The sequence below is a fragment of the Serinus canaria genome, chromosome 2, assembly GCF_022539315.1.
Source record: "Serinus canaria isolate serCan28SL12 chromosome 2, serCan2020, whole genome shotgun sequence".
NCBI classification, from domain to species: Eukaryota; Metazoa; Chordata; class Aves; order Passeriformes; family Fringillidae; genus Serinus; species Serinus canaria.
Genome location: NC_066315.1, coordinates 63,374,756 through 63,392,890, shown reverse-complemented (window position 1 = coordinate 63,392,890; position 18,135 = coordinate 63,374,756). Strand labels below are relative to the sequence as shown.

The 18,135-nt window shown below is 42.0% G+C and overlaps 1 protein-coding gene and 1 long non-coding RNA gene across 17 annotated transcripts in view; one reads left to right on the top strand and one right to left on the bottom strand.

The window, feature by feature from the left end:
* The window catches only part of ATXN1 (ataxin 1), a 226,433-nt gene that overhangs the window by 105,708 nt on the left and 102,590 nt on the right, over positions 1 to 18,135 (top strand). For 2 of the 16 annotated variants that reach the window (XM_050971603.1, XM_050971595.1), the window contains one exon: positions 12,598 to 12,703. The exons of 11 other annotated variants lie outside the window; for them this stretch is intronic. The gene's annotated coding sequence lies outside the window, so the exon portion shown is untranslated. Of the gene's footprint in view, positions 1 to 1,494; positions 1,584 to 12,597; positions 12,704 to 17,826; positions 17,956 to 18,135 lie in introns of those variants that run through there. 3 more of the 16 variants (XM_050971604.1, XM_050971597.1, XM_009085944.4) reach the window with 2 other exon arrangements.
* On the bottom strand, positions 7,575 to 17,970 carry LOC127059317 (uncharacterized). Its single transcript, XR_007777009.1, has 3 exons — positions 17,833 to 17,970; positions 11,537 to 11,603; positions 7,575 to 8,626 (listed from the first exon to the last, which is right to left on the bottom strand). It is a non-coding gene; the product is annotated as an uncharacterized LOC127059317 (long non-coding RNA).

Genomic DNA, 18,135 nt, shown 5'->3' with positions numbered 1-18,135 from the left:
CCTGTTACCTGCGAAGAATTTGCACTTAACTTTGTGATGAACCCGGAACCCTACGGGCATTGCTTCTTCAAAAACTCCTTATGTGAAAAAAAAGAGTGTCTCTGTAAGAAACAAGGAAAAGAAATCTCTTGAGTCAACTACATTTTTGATGAAGCAGATTACATTTTTTTATGGCCTGATTCAGTATTAGATTATTGAAGTCTCATGCCTTTTTAATTTCATTCATCAGTGGACTTATTTTAGCATAAACCTGGTACAAGGGATGTCAGAATTAGCCTTTCTGTGTGTAATTATTCTTTAGTATGCAAGGGTAAAGAGGTACCTTCTGGAGGCCAGCAGTACTGCCCTATTAAATCTGCTGCAAATGTGATCTGAGGCTTTGAACACTGAACTTCAAGTACTTTAAACAAAATTTTGAAAGGTTTTTTTTTTTTTTTTTTACTGCAAATACACCAAGGATTTGTTACAAGAGAAAGGGTCGAATGCCCTTAGCTTGTAATGAGCCCCACAGAGGCAAATCTTACCTTGCTATTTACTCCAAAACAAGGGAGTTTGCCTGCCTCTTGATGAGAGATATATAAGAGTAGGCCCTATCAGAAAAACACAGTTATTAACTACCTTGCCCTAACCTGAAATAAAAACTTCTTTAAGGTGAGTTCGTTGTGCTATTTTCTCTGATGCCATGCTTTTACTGACTTCTTGTGTTAAAGACATCCACACTGTATCTCTGTATTTATAGGGAGAAGTCAGAGTGATAGGCACTAAATAACCACTGTGTGTATCTGACAGTAGAAGAGAGAGGCGGTTGCCTGTCTTTCAGGCAACCTACAGCCTGCAAAATCAAGTGTTTTAAAAGCCCACATTTTAAATGGTCAAGTCAGTTTTTGCCCTTAGAGGTGCTACAGGACGTGTAGCCTACAGTGTATGTGTTTGCAAGATTTGTGTTTTAGAAATCTCATATTATTTTCCTGCTGGTGCTAGTCTTGTCTGTGTTTCACAGCTGTATCTGTTAAGGTCAGAGCTATCAAATCTGGTTAGTCCCAGCCTGATTTTTCAGAGCAGGCAATTCTCCTGCAACCCTCTACTTCACTTTAATGGGCCTCTGGGTGCACACAGCACTGCTGTGAAGGAGGCCAGCTATTTAGGTCCCAAAATATGGATTGGTTCCTAATTTAGTGTATCCAGGGGTGAAAATGTTGGCTTAGTATTCTCTCTCCCTAGGACTCCTATTCCTACTCCTATTCTTCTTGTATTTGAGATGGGGGCTGTCATTCACTGTATGCCAGTGCGGAAGCCAAGTAGGTCAGTGCCTGCAGGCACTGCTGTATATTATACATCCACCCCCACGGGTGACTTGCCACCCTCTATTGAATCTTACTGTAGGGATTTGCTGAAACATTTTAGTGGGGCTCTGCTCAGGTTACCCTGGTCCTGAGGGCTGCTTGAGCCCTGCATGAGCAAAGGTGAGCAAAGCAAGCTCCTCCTCTTCAACAGGTTCCTGTAAGGGGGATCAAGGGAGTTGCGCCTTCTTGGAGTCTTGAGCCAGAAGAGGCACAGTGGCAAAAGCAGCCAGAAGACAAACTGTGAGTCCAAACTGCATATAAATCTCTACCCTAAGCTAATTTGTTCTTTGGTCCAGCTTTCCTCTCTTCCCTGAGCTTCTTCTACTCAACTTCACTCTTGACTGGATCATCTTTATCCACTTCCTGCAGACCTTCCTTCATGCTCCTTTCATTCAGCTGATCTTTTCCCACGCAATGCAGAACCCTACGTTTCACTGCCAAAACAGCTGCAGGGGAGCCCAACACAGAAGTGCACACATCTTCCACTAAGACACAGGAGCTTGCTGCTTGCTTGCTCCAGGTCTGTTTCAAGGCAAGAGGGAACTAAAATAGCTTTTTGCTGTTGAAGATGAACATGTGACTACCTCAAACTGCATCGCCACTAAAGGCTTAAAAATAACACGGTCTGCTGCCATCTGCTTACACATCTTTCCTCCACCCTCCATTGCTCTTGTCACTTCAGGCTGCTGTAAGCTCTTCAAAGCAAAGATGGTCTTCTCTGCCTTTGCTAAAGGCATGCCATTGTGGCACCTTCCCAACCCCATCATTGCTTAGCTCTCAGCTTGTGCTGTACTACAAATAAGAGAGTTGATAGTTTTATAATTTAGTTTTAATGGGGATGTGGATTGAAGCAAACAGGACTTTCGTTTTGTGGTATCTGCCCAGTTGTAACTCATCCCTAAGATGAATTTGTTGGTCACACTAAGATCTCAGGTATTGATCAATGATGTAATTGCCATCCTATAGCAGGACAGATGATGTAATTCTTACTCAGTTACTGAAGACAGTGACCTTGAGACAGATCAGATGGTTGAGTAGCATAGATGGTTCACTGATTAAAAAATGTTTTAAAACTAAACTATCATCTGTTAATTATTGGGGAGGAACAACTACAACAAAATTCCAGCATGTCACAAAAGAGACAGCATATCTTGACTTTTACCAGCAGTCGTATATTCCCTTATTGAGAGGTGACTTTTGATGGTTTTGTTGTTTTTTTGCTTTGGCCATCATTTCAATTTACATTAAGATAGCATAAAACCTGACTTCTGTGAGCCTAAGGAAAATACTTGGTTTGATAGCCAGTCACACATTTAAAGAAAAAGAAAATAAGAGAAATTCTGGTACATGAGAGGAGAAAGAACAAAGTTTTGCCAATGGGAAAGCTTAGTTCTTCCCTAGTTCCAAGCAGAGATGGCCTAAACTTATATTTGAGTAAGAAGTAGCATCACTTTTCCTTTGAATACTCAATAAAAAAGTGACAAGCATTGACCACCAGCTTTTGCACCTAGATAAACTGTAGGCAGAACTCAAGAAAGTCATGGAGATAAAAGAAATAAAACCACTTATTATGGTTGTTAATGATGTGATAGAGAAAAAGACAATTTTTCTTTGAGTGGAAAGAGGTTCTGAGAGACCCCAGTACAAGCCTTAGAAATATTCAGTTATGAGAAGCATGGAGCCTAAGAAGAAAAAACAGGTTTGAAAAAACAAATGGTTGAAGAGCTATTTTTGTTTCTACTGTTGGTATTTTCTTCTTAACAACTAAAGTTCTTCTGGCTTAACATTTGCTGGTTTGTGTCAGAATTTTTTTTCTTCTTTTGTTCCTCTCAGTCAACTGGCACATTTGCAAGATGAGTATTAAACTGAAGAACTTAGTGAAGACAACTCCTCAAGCAGATCATTACTAAAAGTAGTAGAAGAAATTAATAATTTGCATGGATTTGTGACCCAATAAAGAAGACTACAAAAGAGTGATCTGTCTAATTAATTACTGCAATGAATTGATCTTAGGAAATCATAGAGGCATAGCTCAGTCAGAATCTGTATTTTCCCCTTTTCTCTGAGCCAGACTTTTCTCTGGTAGCTTGTGTTTGAAACTAATGAATATTGCAGGCAAGAATTTATTTTTCTGAGTTCTATGAGTGTGTACTTTCTATTGCTGAGATACACTTCCCTGTTTTATGGACTTTTCAGGTCTTCTGTTTTCCCACAGTATTTGCTTAATATAATATTGTTGAATGTCCAGGGGACTCCTAATGTGTAAGATCCTATCGTCTGCTAAAAGCAATTTAAGATGTCTGGTTCTTTATGTTCAAAGGACCTTGTGCTTGAAAATCCTTCATGCTGTGTCTTAGTGAGAATTTCAAGTTTCAGAGGAGTGAAATAAGAACTCTGATGAATGTGGTCCCTTTTCTAAATCAGCAATAAATCTAGATGTGGATAGTTGAAATTGTGAGAAAGTCATGGAAAGGAGGAAATTATTTTAATTACGTAATGCGAAAGGAACCAGAAAACCTCTCATGCACACTCTGCCTCAGGGATTAAGCATGAGTCTTCATTTTTTAGCAAGCTTCTGTAGAGGGGTGCAACCACTTCAAAAATTTGGTTTCTTTGGCAGTAAAGGTTTCAGTTGTGTGGGGAACCCTTCTTCACTGACCTGTGAGATCTGCTCTCCTCTATGGTTTCATTAGCACAGCTTTGCATGAGCTGAGCAACTGCCCTCCCTCATGTTTAGAGTAACAGAATTGTTACTGTTGGAAAGGGCCTTTAAAATCATTGAGTCCAAGTGTTAACCTAACCTAGTCCACCACTAAACCATGTTCTTAAGTGCCACATCTGTGTGGTTTTTAGATACTTCTGGGGATGGTGACTCAACCACTTCCCTAGGCAGACTGCTCCCATGCTTTGTAACTCTTCCCATGAAGAAATTTTTCCTAATATCCAGTCTAAACCTCCCCTGGCACAGCTTGATTCCTTTTCCTTGTCCTGTCACTTGTTGCCTGGGAGAAGAGGTCAGTCCCCACCTGGCTACAGCCTCCTCTCAGGCAGTTGGAGAGATGGATAAGGTCACCCCTAAGACTCCTTTTTTCCAGGCCAAACAACTCCCGCTTCCTCAGTCTCATCAGACCTGTGCTCCAGACCCTTCCCCAGCTCAGTTTCCATTCTCTGGACACACTCCAGACCCTCAGTGTCTTTCTTGTGGTGAGGGGCACAAAACTGAGCACAGGGTTTGAGGTGTGGCCTCACCAGGGCCGAGTCCAGGGGGAAAACAACTGCCCTGGTCCTGCTGGCCACAATATTGCTGATACAGGCCAGGATGCCATTGGATTTACTGGCCACCAGGGCACACCTGAACACACACTGGCCCATGTTCAGCCAGCTGCTGGCCAGCAGCCCCAGGTCCTTTTCCACTGGGCAGCTTTCCAGTCACTCTGTCCCAGGCCTGTAACATTGCATGGGGCTGTTGTGACTCGAGTGCAGGATCTGGCAGTTTGCTTGTTGAACCTTATAAAACTGGCCTCAGCCCATTGATTCAGCCTGTCCAGATCCTCTGCAGGGCCTTCCTACCCTCCAGCAGATTAATACTCCCACCCAGCTTGGTGTCATCTGCAAACTGACTGAGGGTGCATTCAACCCCCTTGTCCACATCATAAAGACATTAAACAGAACTGGCCCCAACAGATGAACCATTATCATCCTTGTTGTATTTTGGTTCCATTTGGATAGCCTCATGCCAGTTATACCAGGGCACCTGGCAAGGTGTGACAGTCACACAGGGAACATGCGTGCTGTGCCGGGCAGGAACTTGGCACCATTGCCCCCTGTCCCTAATGTGGCTGTGTTCAGCCAGGCAGAGAGACACCAGGGAATCTTCTGTATCGTGTGTCCTGTCTGCCTGCTGGGCCTGTCCCAGGGAAGGGAGATAGGGTGCAGTTTCAGTATTCTGTCTCTCTCTCTCTCACTGGTGCTCCTCAAACTGCTCCTCCTTGAGCTGTCACTAAGTGGAGGAGTTCCTTTACCTGGGCACAGCTCCTACAGCTGTTCTCACTGCTACTGGCTGCTCCTGGCATCATATTGCAGATGAGGTACAGAAAGGCTGAAGGACAGGCTCATAAAAGATCAATGATGCTGAGGGTTGACTTCATAAATTTGCCAAGACATTTGCAACTGTTCTATCCTGTAGGTCACACTTCTGCTTGAATCCTTTTCCCCATTTTTAAAATTTTGCTCTTTCATTCTTTTGTCATTCATTTGCTTTCCCTGCTCCCATTTGTTCAGCGTGGTCACAGCTCAGTTACCTCAGCTAACTCACATCCTAGATTTGGAGCCTTTATACATTCAGAGACAGAGAGTGTTCAGAGACTGAGCACTTTCCCCCTCTATAGTACTGCTTCAGAGAGTGAAATTTGCCCTGGGGCTCTGGAGCAGACTTCAGTCTGTGTATCAGCTCCCAAAGTCCAACTGTTTAACCTGCAGCACACCCCCTGCATTTTGCTTCTGCACTTAGTCGAATTGTTTTGTTGTCTAAAAACAAAATGAAGTGACAGTGCTTGTCCATGAAGCTTTCACTTGATGCAAATTCCATTTTATTTTCTCATTTCTCTGTCAGCTACTGCCTTGCCCTCCAAGTTTAGATAGCACTTGTCAGGAGATTTAGACCTTCAGATGATTCTTCACATTAACTTTCTTTCTCTCTTTTTCTCTCTCTTTGCTGACTAGGGTGTTGAAAAACCCCCAAACCTCTAGCAAAGTCATGGGTAATAAATCAAGCCATTTATCTCAAATCTCTCTCCTCTCTACAGCTGTAAAAGCTGTTTCACAGCATGGAAGTGGAGGTTAAACCCTGGGCTGTTTTTCCTGCATAGGGAGTTTGCACATGGCTCTTCTCACCTGTGCTCTATGTATGAGTAGAGACAAGACTTCTTGTTCAAGGTTGCTTGAGGTTATCTGGGACAGGGGAAGACCCCAAACCTCCACTGTATTGCATCCAGTGTGATCTCAAGCTCAAGGATACTTTTTCCAGATGCTCACTTGCTCTTGCTCCAGCAAACCTCCCTTTTCTTCAGAGCACTTTGCTCCCCTGTCCTGTGAGATTTCCAGACATGCTGGGTAGGGTGTCCCTTGAGATGTCCTATTGCAAACTTACTGATATTTTAGGCTGTGTATTGGGGCAAGTCCATAACCATCTGAACCTTAAGTAATTGTGTTTCTTTAGATACAGGGAGGCACTTTCTTATCTGATGTAAGTTGCTATAGCTGTTTAACCTAGAAAGTCATGTAGGTTTGCACCAAAGCACTATCTGGTGAATTATGGTGATGGAAATCTTCCTCACACCCCTTGCTAGACCATGTTTTTTCATGTTGCAGTTGGGGAACTGGGTCTCTGAAATCAAGGTGTGTATCCTCTGCTTCCTCACGTTCTTCTTCATAAAACTGTGAAGAGGTCTGGACACAGTCCAGTTAATTCTAGTTTATTTTCTTGCCCTGAATTTCTTCACTAGTGAGTGAAGATTTTTCCACGTCTGTTCACTGCTCTGCTAGCCAAAGTGGAACATTATGGGGACTTGTTGCGTAGTCTAGAGAGTGATTAATTGTGAGGATGAGAGATCTGTATATCTGATTTTCCTGGAAGACTCAAAGGAAAATCAGGATGATTTTTAAAACATGGAGACTGAGTTGCTACTACTTACCTGCCTCAACCTCTGACTTCAGTTCCTGACACTAAAGGATGTGGATGTTATTAGATCAGGTATCCAAAATTCACATGAATCAAAATTAACTCATGTGTGCCCCATGAAATAAATAGCAGGCTGTACACATCTCTGTCTTGTCTTGTGATCTGAGCAGTTACACATTTTCAGAAAATAAGTATACATTTGCACATGGTATGCTTCTTCCTGCAGTAGTTCCTCTTGAAAGTGAGAGGATTTGGCTGAACCCTTTGCTCAGCCTGGCACTCAAACCAGGTTGCAGCTACATTCTCTTGTACTGTGTTACTCTTTCACTAGTCAAGATACATTCACCAGATGGAGGAAAGGAGCTCTCCAGCCAGAGCACTCACCATGAGGAATAGTAGAACACTCGTTCTTTGGCTTAGTTTCATTTCATCTCCACTTGGAGGAAGGTTTCAATTTTCTTTGCTGCTTCTTTGGTATTTCCTGACTCTTTAAGATTGCCATGAAAGCCTTGCACTGATACATGCATTTTGGTTTTTTTCCCCATATATATTTACCTGTTCAGTGGAAAAAAGGGTCAACTTGGTCCACATAGTAGACCTATAGAATAGATGAATGCAGAAGACAAGATGATGCTTGCAGAGCTTGGGTTTTTGGTTTTTTTTTTTGTTTCAGATAGTTGAGAGCCTGGAAGTCCAACTTAATACAGAAGTCAGCAACTTAGAGCTCTGTCTATATGGGATTAAAAACTCACACAGGCTTTCTTTGTGCTACAGGTCTCATCAAGGTTATGAAGATATGGCAGTAATGCTTCAGACTCTGACAGTGTAGACGTAGTTTAGGCATTAAAAGGTGTTTCTATATGTACTGCTAGAAATATGTGGGGTTTGTGATGTTTGAAGATGGGACAGAGTTTATGTCATACAGTGTGATGGGGTTAAATCCCTGACTTTTATCTTAGGAGGTTTTCAGAAAGTCTCAGCAGTGTTTTAAGTCCCTTTGCAGACCCGTTCCCACCTCCCTGGATTTCAGTGGAGCGCCTGAGAGATCAGCCCATCTGTAGCTTCTCTCCACCCCTGCATTTGGAGGCTGCCTGCCTGCTGCTCCTTAAGACTTCTGTTTTTTAAATCACCCCTGCAAACCCATGCTTAACCTCTCATTTTGGGGAGGAGAGTAAGTAGGAAGCATCAAGGATGCAAGACAAGTTTGTCCTTATAGGAAGGTCCCATCCAACAAAGGCAGGGATCCCATCTAAACAGGACCTATTTTGCAGGGTTTTTTCTTTCTCTTTCTCTTCCTTTAAATCTGAGAGGTTTAGCAACAGTGTTGAAAAGATGCTCTGCAAAGCCCAGATCTGGATTGTTGCATGGTATAATCTTCCTGCTTGCCTCTTTCAATAAAATTAGAAAGGTAGACCTTTTGCCTCTATTTCAAAAGAGTTACTCAAGGAGACTGTGGCTTTACTACTCCTCTCTGTCATGCCGTAAAATTGGGTGGTAGTCATCTTTGAGGAAAAAACGTTTCATATCTAGTTGTTCTTTTCTTGTGAGGCTCAGCAGCCGTGGTGGTTCCCTTTGCAGAGGGTTCAGGAGTGTAGCTGGCACCCTAGAAAATGAAAAACACTTGAGTCATTTGCATAGTGGATCAGGATCCAGCCCACCCAGTTGCTGGAGCAAAACCCACAAACTTTCACATTTGAGTCATCTGCTGAAAAACTACATGAAAGAACTAAATGTTTGGTTTAAAGAAATTTTATTTGCTTTCTTGTAGCCAAGTCACCCGACTCTTAGATGATGAAAGTAATGTATTAACAAGATTTTCTTGCCATCTTTCTTTGTCTGCTGAACCCCAGTGATCATAGATTGATCTTGCCTTCAGACATAAGACCAGTTGCTTGATTCAAGTGTCAATATCAATGTTTGTGTCTATAGAAACCAATCAACATTTCCTCCTAATTTTTGTAAATAGGCTGTTACTGTGACACTTAGATTTCCGGTCTCTTGCATATCTGAGTCAAAAAATTCACTGCACACAGTATTGTCTTGTCTTCTGTGTTAGCTATCTATTGCCTCACTAATAGGCATCTTTATTATAGTCTGTAGTTCTCCTGTTGAGATATGTCCAGACATCCTTGGAGCCTATAATCTTTCATTTTTATTCTACATCATGGATTTGTTTGAGGGACTTTCTCAGTAGTAGCTGTAGGAAATCACAAATAATGTAGGAAAAGCAGATTGAACTGCTTGCAATCAGCATTGCACAACATTCAGGATTTTTCCAGGATAACCTTTTAAACTGACTTTTTTTATTTTCCAAAAGCAGTGGCAGTTAAGTGTTGATTTTTCTTTCTTTTTACATTTCAGCATGAATGATTCAGGTTGTCTTGAGAACAAGGTACAAAATTCTGCATGTTTTGTACCTTTTAAAAAATAGGTCAGCTGTTTCATTTGAGTACCTGTGTAGCATCTTTACATTTGGGGGTGAATATTTGAAATTTGGCTGTAGGGTTGCCCCAATAGGAGGGATTTGCCTTCTCATTTGCAGCAAAACTTGTCCATAATCAATCAGTATATAAAGTCTAATATCTCTCATTTTGTAGAGAGGAGGAGCAGGAGCTCATTAGGTAGCCTTGAGTATGCTGTATTTTAGAGCTGAAGAACTTGCTCTGATATTTCCACATCAGTCTCCTGAGTGCTGTGGTCTTAGGCATACAGGAGGCAAAAGAAAGGAGATTATTGTCCCATGTTTTCAGCAAAGCTGTTGTTTGCCCAGACAGGGTGTAGCAGAAGGAAAGGATGGAGAGAGAACACAAGCTGTGGAGGATGTGCTCAGGAGTCATAGTGAGGAACACGGCACTATCTGAACCAGGAGATGGAGGGGCAGTTAAGGCCAAAAGCATCAAGTGTGGGGACAGTATTTTGGAGCTGGTGTGACTGCCAGGGGTGGATTGTGTGATGTGATTGGGATTACACTGAGAAACTGAGAGGAAGCTGAGGAGTAAAGCAGGTGTAGAGTCTGAGGAGAAAAGCAGCAGAACAAGCCACAGAAAAGGGAAATCTCTGTTCTGTACATTGGTATGGAGTTTGTGATTCCTGAGGCTGAATTTGGATGCTGCTTGTCCTGTCTGGTGTGAAGATACAGGATCATTTCACCTGTAGCTGTTTGTTGTAGCCAAAGTGCTTGATGCAGCCTTGTAGCCCTACTGAGACAGCGGACTGACTCATGCAATCCTGTCCCTCTGCACCAGTACATAAACCCGGGTGTGAAAATACAGTTTAGCTTAAACCTAAGTCTGTTCAAAGTGTCTAACTTCACAGCTGAAGTGGATGAAGAGCATTCATACAGTTTGTTTGAGCAGCTTCTCCTCTTGGTGGAGAAGCAATCTCCATCAAGAGGATGCAACAAGTGTGTTGCTGGCAGTAGCACCTCGTGTGAATGCATCTCTTTCCACCTGCTCCCACACCTTAATCTTGCTGTCCCTGTGCTGTCAGCCTGAATCTGTGACTGCAAACTGGGTGCTACAGCTTTGGTTCACGTGAGATCCTTGATAGCTTGCAGTTATCTCTGTTTCTCCAAGAGAAGAGGTCTGTTTTAATTTAGAAGTTTCAGCCCTGGTAATGATTTTGACCAGCGCAGGTGTCCACTTTCGGGTCTGCCTCTGTCAACACAAGCTTCCCATGTGCTCACTGCACCTCCCCTTGGATAGGAACCTCTTTGGTGAGTGCTCCCCAGCTGGCTGGAGGCAAAACTGGGTTAGCATAAAAGAGCCTAAAGAGTAGTTTGTAGCTGCTCCAGTTTATTTTCACCATAATGGATTACAAAACGCTTTTACACCAGACTGCTAGCACTTCTGAAGGGAGACAGTCAGCACAGGAAGAGGGGCAGCTGGTGCTGAGCACATGTGTGGGAGGAAAATCTCATCAAGCAGCATAGCTGGGTTTGGAAGAGACCTTTGTCCACAGTTTCAGTCTCTCTGTCTCTGTGATGGGGGAAAAAATCCTTCCTCACCGGGGTGTTGTGAACATGTGCTAATTTTAGTGAATCAGGCAGTTAGGTAATATGGTGACAGCCAGAAAATAACCTAGAAGGAAATAGTTGTTCTGTCTTTAAAGCAAAGCATTTTGGGCCATTTTTAATACTGAGAATGAAGCAAACTGAGGATCTCTTATTCAGTAATACCGAAAGCTAGAGTAATAGCTTTACTATACCATGAATGGCACCATTTCCTGTGGAAAACAAGCTCTGTGTGATCACAAAATAAAGAATAAAGATTAAATGTTACATATTGGCCACATTTCTGGTATTTCCTTGCCTTTTAGCTCCTGGCTTAACATTTCTGACATGTCTGTATATGTTTGTATGTTTAATGAACTATTTGTGACCAAGCTCACAGTTGCTCATACTTTTTATCCTAAGATGTTAAGCACTTTAAAGAGGGCTTAGAGGGTATTGAAGCATCTTACACCCTTGCCATTATGTGTCTTTAAGCACATTTGTGCCTCCAAAAGCACTTACCTCTGGTTCTTAGAGATGATTGCAACTTTAAGTGAAGGAGATGAGAGCAGGAAATGTTCTTCTAAATCTGGTAGAAAATCACAGTTGGTCATTTTTTGCAGATCTCCCTGATAAATAATTTCTCTGAATTTGTAAGTCTTGCTTGGTAACAGGTGAGCGAGAGGTACAAAAAACTAAAGTTATGAAACCACAGATATTGTCAGAAGGAAACAGAGCCAGGTTAACTCTCATAACTAGGCTTAAATAATTTTGGAAATGACACTATCTGAAATTAATGTACTTACACAGAATTTGGTGTCTTACTATATAACAGATAAAACAGGTACACTGATAAGTAAAAAATAAAATTACAGAATACTGAGTGTTGAGTATGCATCACTTCAGCTGATTTCATTTGGAGCTATGGGGATTAAACCCTGAAAACCAAACATGCTGAGTCTAAGGTGCAAAAATAAGTCGATGTGAAAAAATGTTGGTCTTGGCAAGTTCATTTGCTGCAGAGTGAATGACATGTGAACTCCACGTGTAAGGGCAATCCCTGAGTAAGTGCCCTTGGCTGAGGTCTCAGGCCAGCGTGCCTTGCTGTAAGCAAGAGGTGGGTCACTGTCACCACCCTGCCTGGAAGGAGCTGCCCTCCCTCTGTACTGGGGCTGCCCCTTGGCACACACCCTTCCATGCGCCCCACTGCTGTGTTTGTCACACCGGCTCAGCACTCTGCCTTTTCAAGGTCACTCTCCTGCAGTTTGGGTAGAATTAGAGCAGTGATGGGAAATGGCTTTGGCTTTTTTTCTATCTTCAGAAGGTAAAAGATGTGCCTTGTCCAGGCAGTCTGTTTTTTGAACAGTACTGGGGCTTTTGTTGCTGGTGCTAGGATGTTTAGTGGTTTGACTTTGCTGCTATTCTGTTTGTTTTATTCAGCCAGGGATATATCACAGATCTATTTTTTGATCAGGCAGCATTCCTGTACTATAATAATTCACAAGCAGAATTCACACACTAGTTGTGTGAAATGCCTGTTGATTACTTCTCTACATGTGCTTCTTGCCCTTGTCTTCCCTTAGGTACAGTTTACTCTGTGCAAGTTGTAAACTCCATGGAGCAGGTGTTTGTACAGTGCATAGCACAGCAGGACCCAGGTTTCATCGAGGTGTCTGGACATGCTCTTATGTAAGTAAGGGTACTCTGTCTTGTGAGCAATTAGAATAGTTCACATTAGCTGAACTTGTAGAGCTTCCTGTGTGCAGGCTGATGAGAAAAGGGATTTTTCTTTCCAGGCTGAGAGGGGCTTTGCAAATGTTCTTCAAATCACAGCAGCAGCTGGCTCTTTGGGCACTGGACAAAGATGTGATTTGGAAATAGCTTCAAAGTTAGAGATGGCCCTTCACATACTAATGATTTCAGATGAGTTAAGTGGGGGAAGTTCACACCTCTTGTGGTGCTTTTGTTTCAGTCTGCCAAGCTGCAGACTCAGCACGAGTGCAGCATGCAGGTTTTCATAGTGAGAGCTTTTGTCGCTCCCAGAAGTGCTAGAAACTTAATTGCTTTCAAAGGCAAGCATGGAATCTGGAGGACCCGGTACAACCTGCTGAGAGAACATAAATCATGAGATACTATCACGTTTCTGTGCTGGGGCTTGTGTGGAGTGAGTTTGCTTTGTGAGCGAATCCCTTTGGAATACACTGGTGTTTTTTTTTTTTGTTGTTGATTCTTAGACACAGCAATAATTGTTATTGGCTTTGTTAACAGGCATCTGTGTTCTGTTCTGAAGTTACTGTTCATGTCTTCTAAAAAGTGTGCAGACAAAAAGAAATATTTGTTCTCCCTTGAAATCGTGAAAGCATTTCTGCATTTAAATGATAGCCTTGATCCGGGTTGCTCCCAGCTGGCGGTATGGAAAGAGAGCTGGTCAGTTTTCACTTGACCACTGCTGTTTATCTTCACTTACAGAGAACACTTAGAATGCCAGTGTTTACTTGTTCCTTTTTTTTACGCTAGTTTGCCAGCTACTTTTGTCCCTAAACAAATGAACCATGATGGCAACCGAGAGCTTTTGTAGATAAAGAATAGAATTTTCAAATGGCCTTATATAGTATGCTTCTCTAGGTTTTGTTTTCCAAAGTAGTCCTTGTGAAAATTTGTGGAGCGGGTCCTTCAGTTGATCTGGAGGTTTTTGGCATTTTTATCCATAACCCAGTATTAAATGTAGTTTTCCTTATCTCCTTAAATGGTTAGTTGATAGGCTCTCCATTCATAGGAATACTATTTCAATATATTTTTGATGGAAACTGAAGCAGGAAAAGTTTTTAAGGTAAGCCAGCCAAATAATCTAGGGTCTTTTGATCAGTTTCCATTAGTATTAAACCAGTAATCTGCGCTGTTAGATGTTAGAAAGGAAGCTCAGTGTTTAAAGAAGATAAACATGCCAATTGACATTCAATATGTCTTCTCAAGTCACCAGCAGAAACCTCGTTGAACCTTGTTGGCAGAGGTGCCTTCTGCAATGGTTCCTAAAAACACCTCCCCAGCTCTTGGCTTAACGTGGTCTGGCGCTGCAGTGGGTCTGGTGCCAGCGCTGAATGCTTGGTCTGGCTCCAGTTGGAGCTGAAGGCAGGCTGAGTTTTAAGACCTCTAGGATGCCTTCAGGTCCAGAAGAAACTGAGCACTGGAATAATGTGTTATCCAAACTGTGGTGTATTCCTAGAAACTGATGAATATGCTGTTTTAATTTGGGGCGTTTATATAGTTGAAGTTACTGAGATCTTAATGCTTAGAAGAGAGAGTTCTGCAGCTCTTTAAGATTGCCTGGCACACAAACAAGCAAAGATCTAAATTGCTTTAAGCTGCTGACAGTTACCACAGCTTTGTGCAGACACACCTTTGCTGGTACTGACAAAACACAAATACCAGTTACACATCGCTGTACTCTCTTTGGCTGGTGTACATTTTAAAACAGTATTGTACCTTCACAGCTTTTGCAGAGAAAATGGGAAAAAAGGGTGAGCAGCAACGGTAGCCTCTTATCAAACAGTTGTTTTAAAATGCTCTGAGTATAAAGACAGCATTTTAAAACAAAACTTCTTTTTTTGATCTGTTGTTTGAAAACTGAACATTTAATGCATTACATTGTTCTGAACCCAGTCCACTCTGCTGAAGTCACCCTGGATGCAAGAGCAGGCTTTGGTCTGTGAGGAGGACAGTAGCAAGTGAAGGAAAAACATAATTTTCTTTTGAAACACTGAGTTCCTCCAAACTTCATAGAAAAATGAGAAGTTTGTTTTCAAAACATCTCTGACCCTATATGCAAATAAAATTTCTGTGATTTTGGCTTTTACTAGAAATTGTGTCCATTATGCATCTGTGTGACAGGGCACTGGTAAAAGAAAGCAGTGGTAAATAATGAGTTTCTTCATTGGTAAAGAAACTAATTTGATATCCAGGGTGAAAAGTGAAGAGGCATTGAAAATCCCCCTGATCTATGTCATGCACCACCTTATATTTCACACAACTGTCAGTAACAGCCAACCTGTTATGCAAGTTTCATATAAAGAGTGTATTGACAGATTTAAATGTATTTAGTCTCCTAAGACCATAGACTGACATTGTGGTGGCTGTTGGCCACTTCTGTGAGCCCTTGCCTGCAGCTGTGGAGTTAGAGATGAACAGGCAGACACTGGCTGGTAATATTGGGGAGACAGTGTGGATAGATTAACATTACTAATTCATTGGGAAAAGAAGTGTCACAATTTGACACTCCAATGGCAAAACTATCCACGTTCCCAGCAGCTGAATTTACTCTCAGTACTTTCACCATCTGCTTCCAAGGCACTGCAGAGGAGTGGGAGATTGCACTGGCTTTGGGAAGCTTTCAGCAGAGGCGAGCGGATAATTTGATTTGCCACGATCAAACATCCTGATTGACAGAGCACAACTTGAGTTCCATTTCTGACTCAGTGACTGGTTTGCTGTGATTTCTTCTAATGACGTGGCATGCAACTTTCTTGAATTAAAAATTACAATGGCTGTGCTCCCTGGGTGCTGCAGAGGTGGGCACAACAGCCACCGACTGAAGTCTCTGCTGTGGGTGGGTGAACGTTTGCTGCCTTTATCTGTTCTGCTGGATGTTACCCCTGCCCCTGCTCTTAAAGGCAGCAAGGCAGGCCTCACAGCAGGCACTCAGCAAAACCAATACCTCTGTTAGCTGGAACATTTTCTCTGATTCTTTATTAGGTTTCTGTCACAATGTACAAGGTGCTGTGATGATTCGGGTTACTTTTTTTAGTCTGTGACCTGTATTTCTACCATTGCAGGCTCTGAACAGTTTTGTCAGTTCTGGATTGCTTTGTGGTTCTTCTGGGATAGGTGATGGTCTCCTGTACTTTCATCAAGCACTAATCTCACAGGAATTGCTTAGTAAATAATTCCAGTGCAAGATAATCTTGCTTTGCTGCTATTAAAATTCTCAGTCTTCTGAAAAGCCAGTAGATGGGGTGTGTGCAATTCCTGTGCAAAGTCACTGTACTTCTCAACCCAAAGATTCAACTCATTTTTGTTGCAGAGACTGTTGTTGTTGTTGTTGAAGCAATGGCTTCCCACATGAATCATGCAAACTTAAGCAACTTTTTTTTGAGTGGAAGCACCAAAAAATCTTGATTTATATTTTTGCATGAAGTACTCTGAGCATGATCTACTGTGCATTTTCTAACACTGTTAGGTCTTTGAAATCTGAGTATGAATTTTTATCGTAAGCTTCCCCTGCCCCCCCCCCACCTTTTTTTTAATTGAACTATTTGTTAGCTAGAAAGGTACTAGATAACAGAAAACAGACTGGGTTACCACACAGTTCTGCATAATTTGAGATTGCAGTATTAGATATAGATGCCATGGGCACAGTTAAGGAATACATCATGTTTTGTGTCTCCAAGCTCAGCATGTAAGAGTATACATCTATTTGTAGACATGATTGTGTGGCTCATAGATGTGAAAATTGAATTTGCTAGCAAATTAAAATATTTTCCTCTTGTTAATAATGATCATGTAAATAATCATGTTAATACAAACTGTAGAAAGGGTCACCAGTCACATCCCTGAATGGATTTCATGCCTATAGGTCAGTTATGGTAGACTTGAAATAGGAAGGAATCTAATACAGGAGACAAATGGCTTTGGGACAGATGAGTCCCTGAGTTTTTCTCCTTAGAGGTCACAGCAGAGCAGAACATGAATCAACATGGAAATAAGCTGGCCCAAGGTAATGGATGTCATTCAAAATGAAACTGTCTAGAGATGGAGTCCTCTTAGGTAGGTCCTAGCTGCTTATACCTGATGGGCAATGGAGAAACCTTCAAATGGTTTGGTAATAGTTAACCAAGGGAGCTCCACATTCCATGTCTGACAGGTATGAATGCAATGTGGAAGTATCTTACCAAAAAATTAGTTAGAATTAGAATACTGCTTCGAAGCTATCTTATGAGAAGAAGCGTGAACGCTTATGGCAAAGATGCACATCTGAAGTTCCCTGAGAGATATTTGGTAAGAAACGTTTTGCATATGCACATACATTCTGCTCCAAGCTATTAATGCAATTATGGGAAGGTAGAAATCTTCATATAGCAGAGTACCTTCAATTAATTCAAAAGAAAAGTTTAATAGTGGAATATGACAGAATCCTGAAGGCACCCGTTTTGTTCATGCCTGTGATGAAAGGGGCAAATAACACAAACCTGTTACCTGTTAAGCTGTCTTTCAGAAGAGAACCACCAGAGCTGTTTTGTAATCTGATGTGGTAAAGTGTGCCCAAAATGCTCTGAGTGTTTAACTGTTGCACAAATGATTCACTTTCCTAGCAGTCTGATTTTGTATTATAATTTGTTTCCCTTCTGTCTTTAATGCGCAATTCTGCTGAGCCTGCAGTTCACATTGGCTGCCTCAGGCAGACTGCAGGTCAGCTTTTGAATGTAGAAGAATTAATGAAATTTAAGTATTTTGTGTACAGTTAACGACAGTTGTGCAAGTACAAAGACTTTGCTTTATCAGCAGATGTGGTCTAGGTTTACATTTATGTCCACATTTAATCCTTACGTTATTGGAGTTGAGAGAAAAAAGTCAGGAGCCTGATGCAGTCTTTAACAATCTGCTTTGGTAGCTGGCCAGTCCACTTACCCTTGAGTGAAGCACATGGTTGGGTGGTTCTTTCTTCCATTAACTCTTTGATGCTTGGAAACAGGGATGATTCACATGATGTGACAGGGAGGGGGAAATTACTATAAATGCAAGATTAGCAAAAACTTTGTACTCACCTTGTGCCAAGCCAGGAAGGGATTAGTGTACTATGGGAATGAGTAGATGGCGATGTTTGCTGGGCTGCTGCGGCAGACAAGGGATATTTGAGAAGCTGATCCAGCTCTTCTGGAGTCTACATGGTAAGTGGAGGGCAGCCTTTCCACTTGGAAACTAGTACTGGGTTGGGCGCTTTCTGGTGAAGTCAGAAGGGTTGCTGTTGTGTGCAATAGCTCAGCTGTTTCCCTTGTGATAGGGCTATGTTTCCTCACTTCTTGCCTGAACTGGTGCTGCAGTTTGGAGTAGAAGGCTCTCTGCCATCA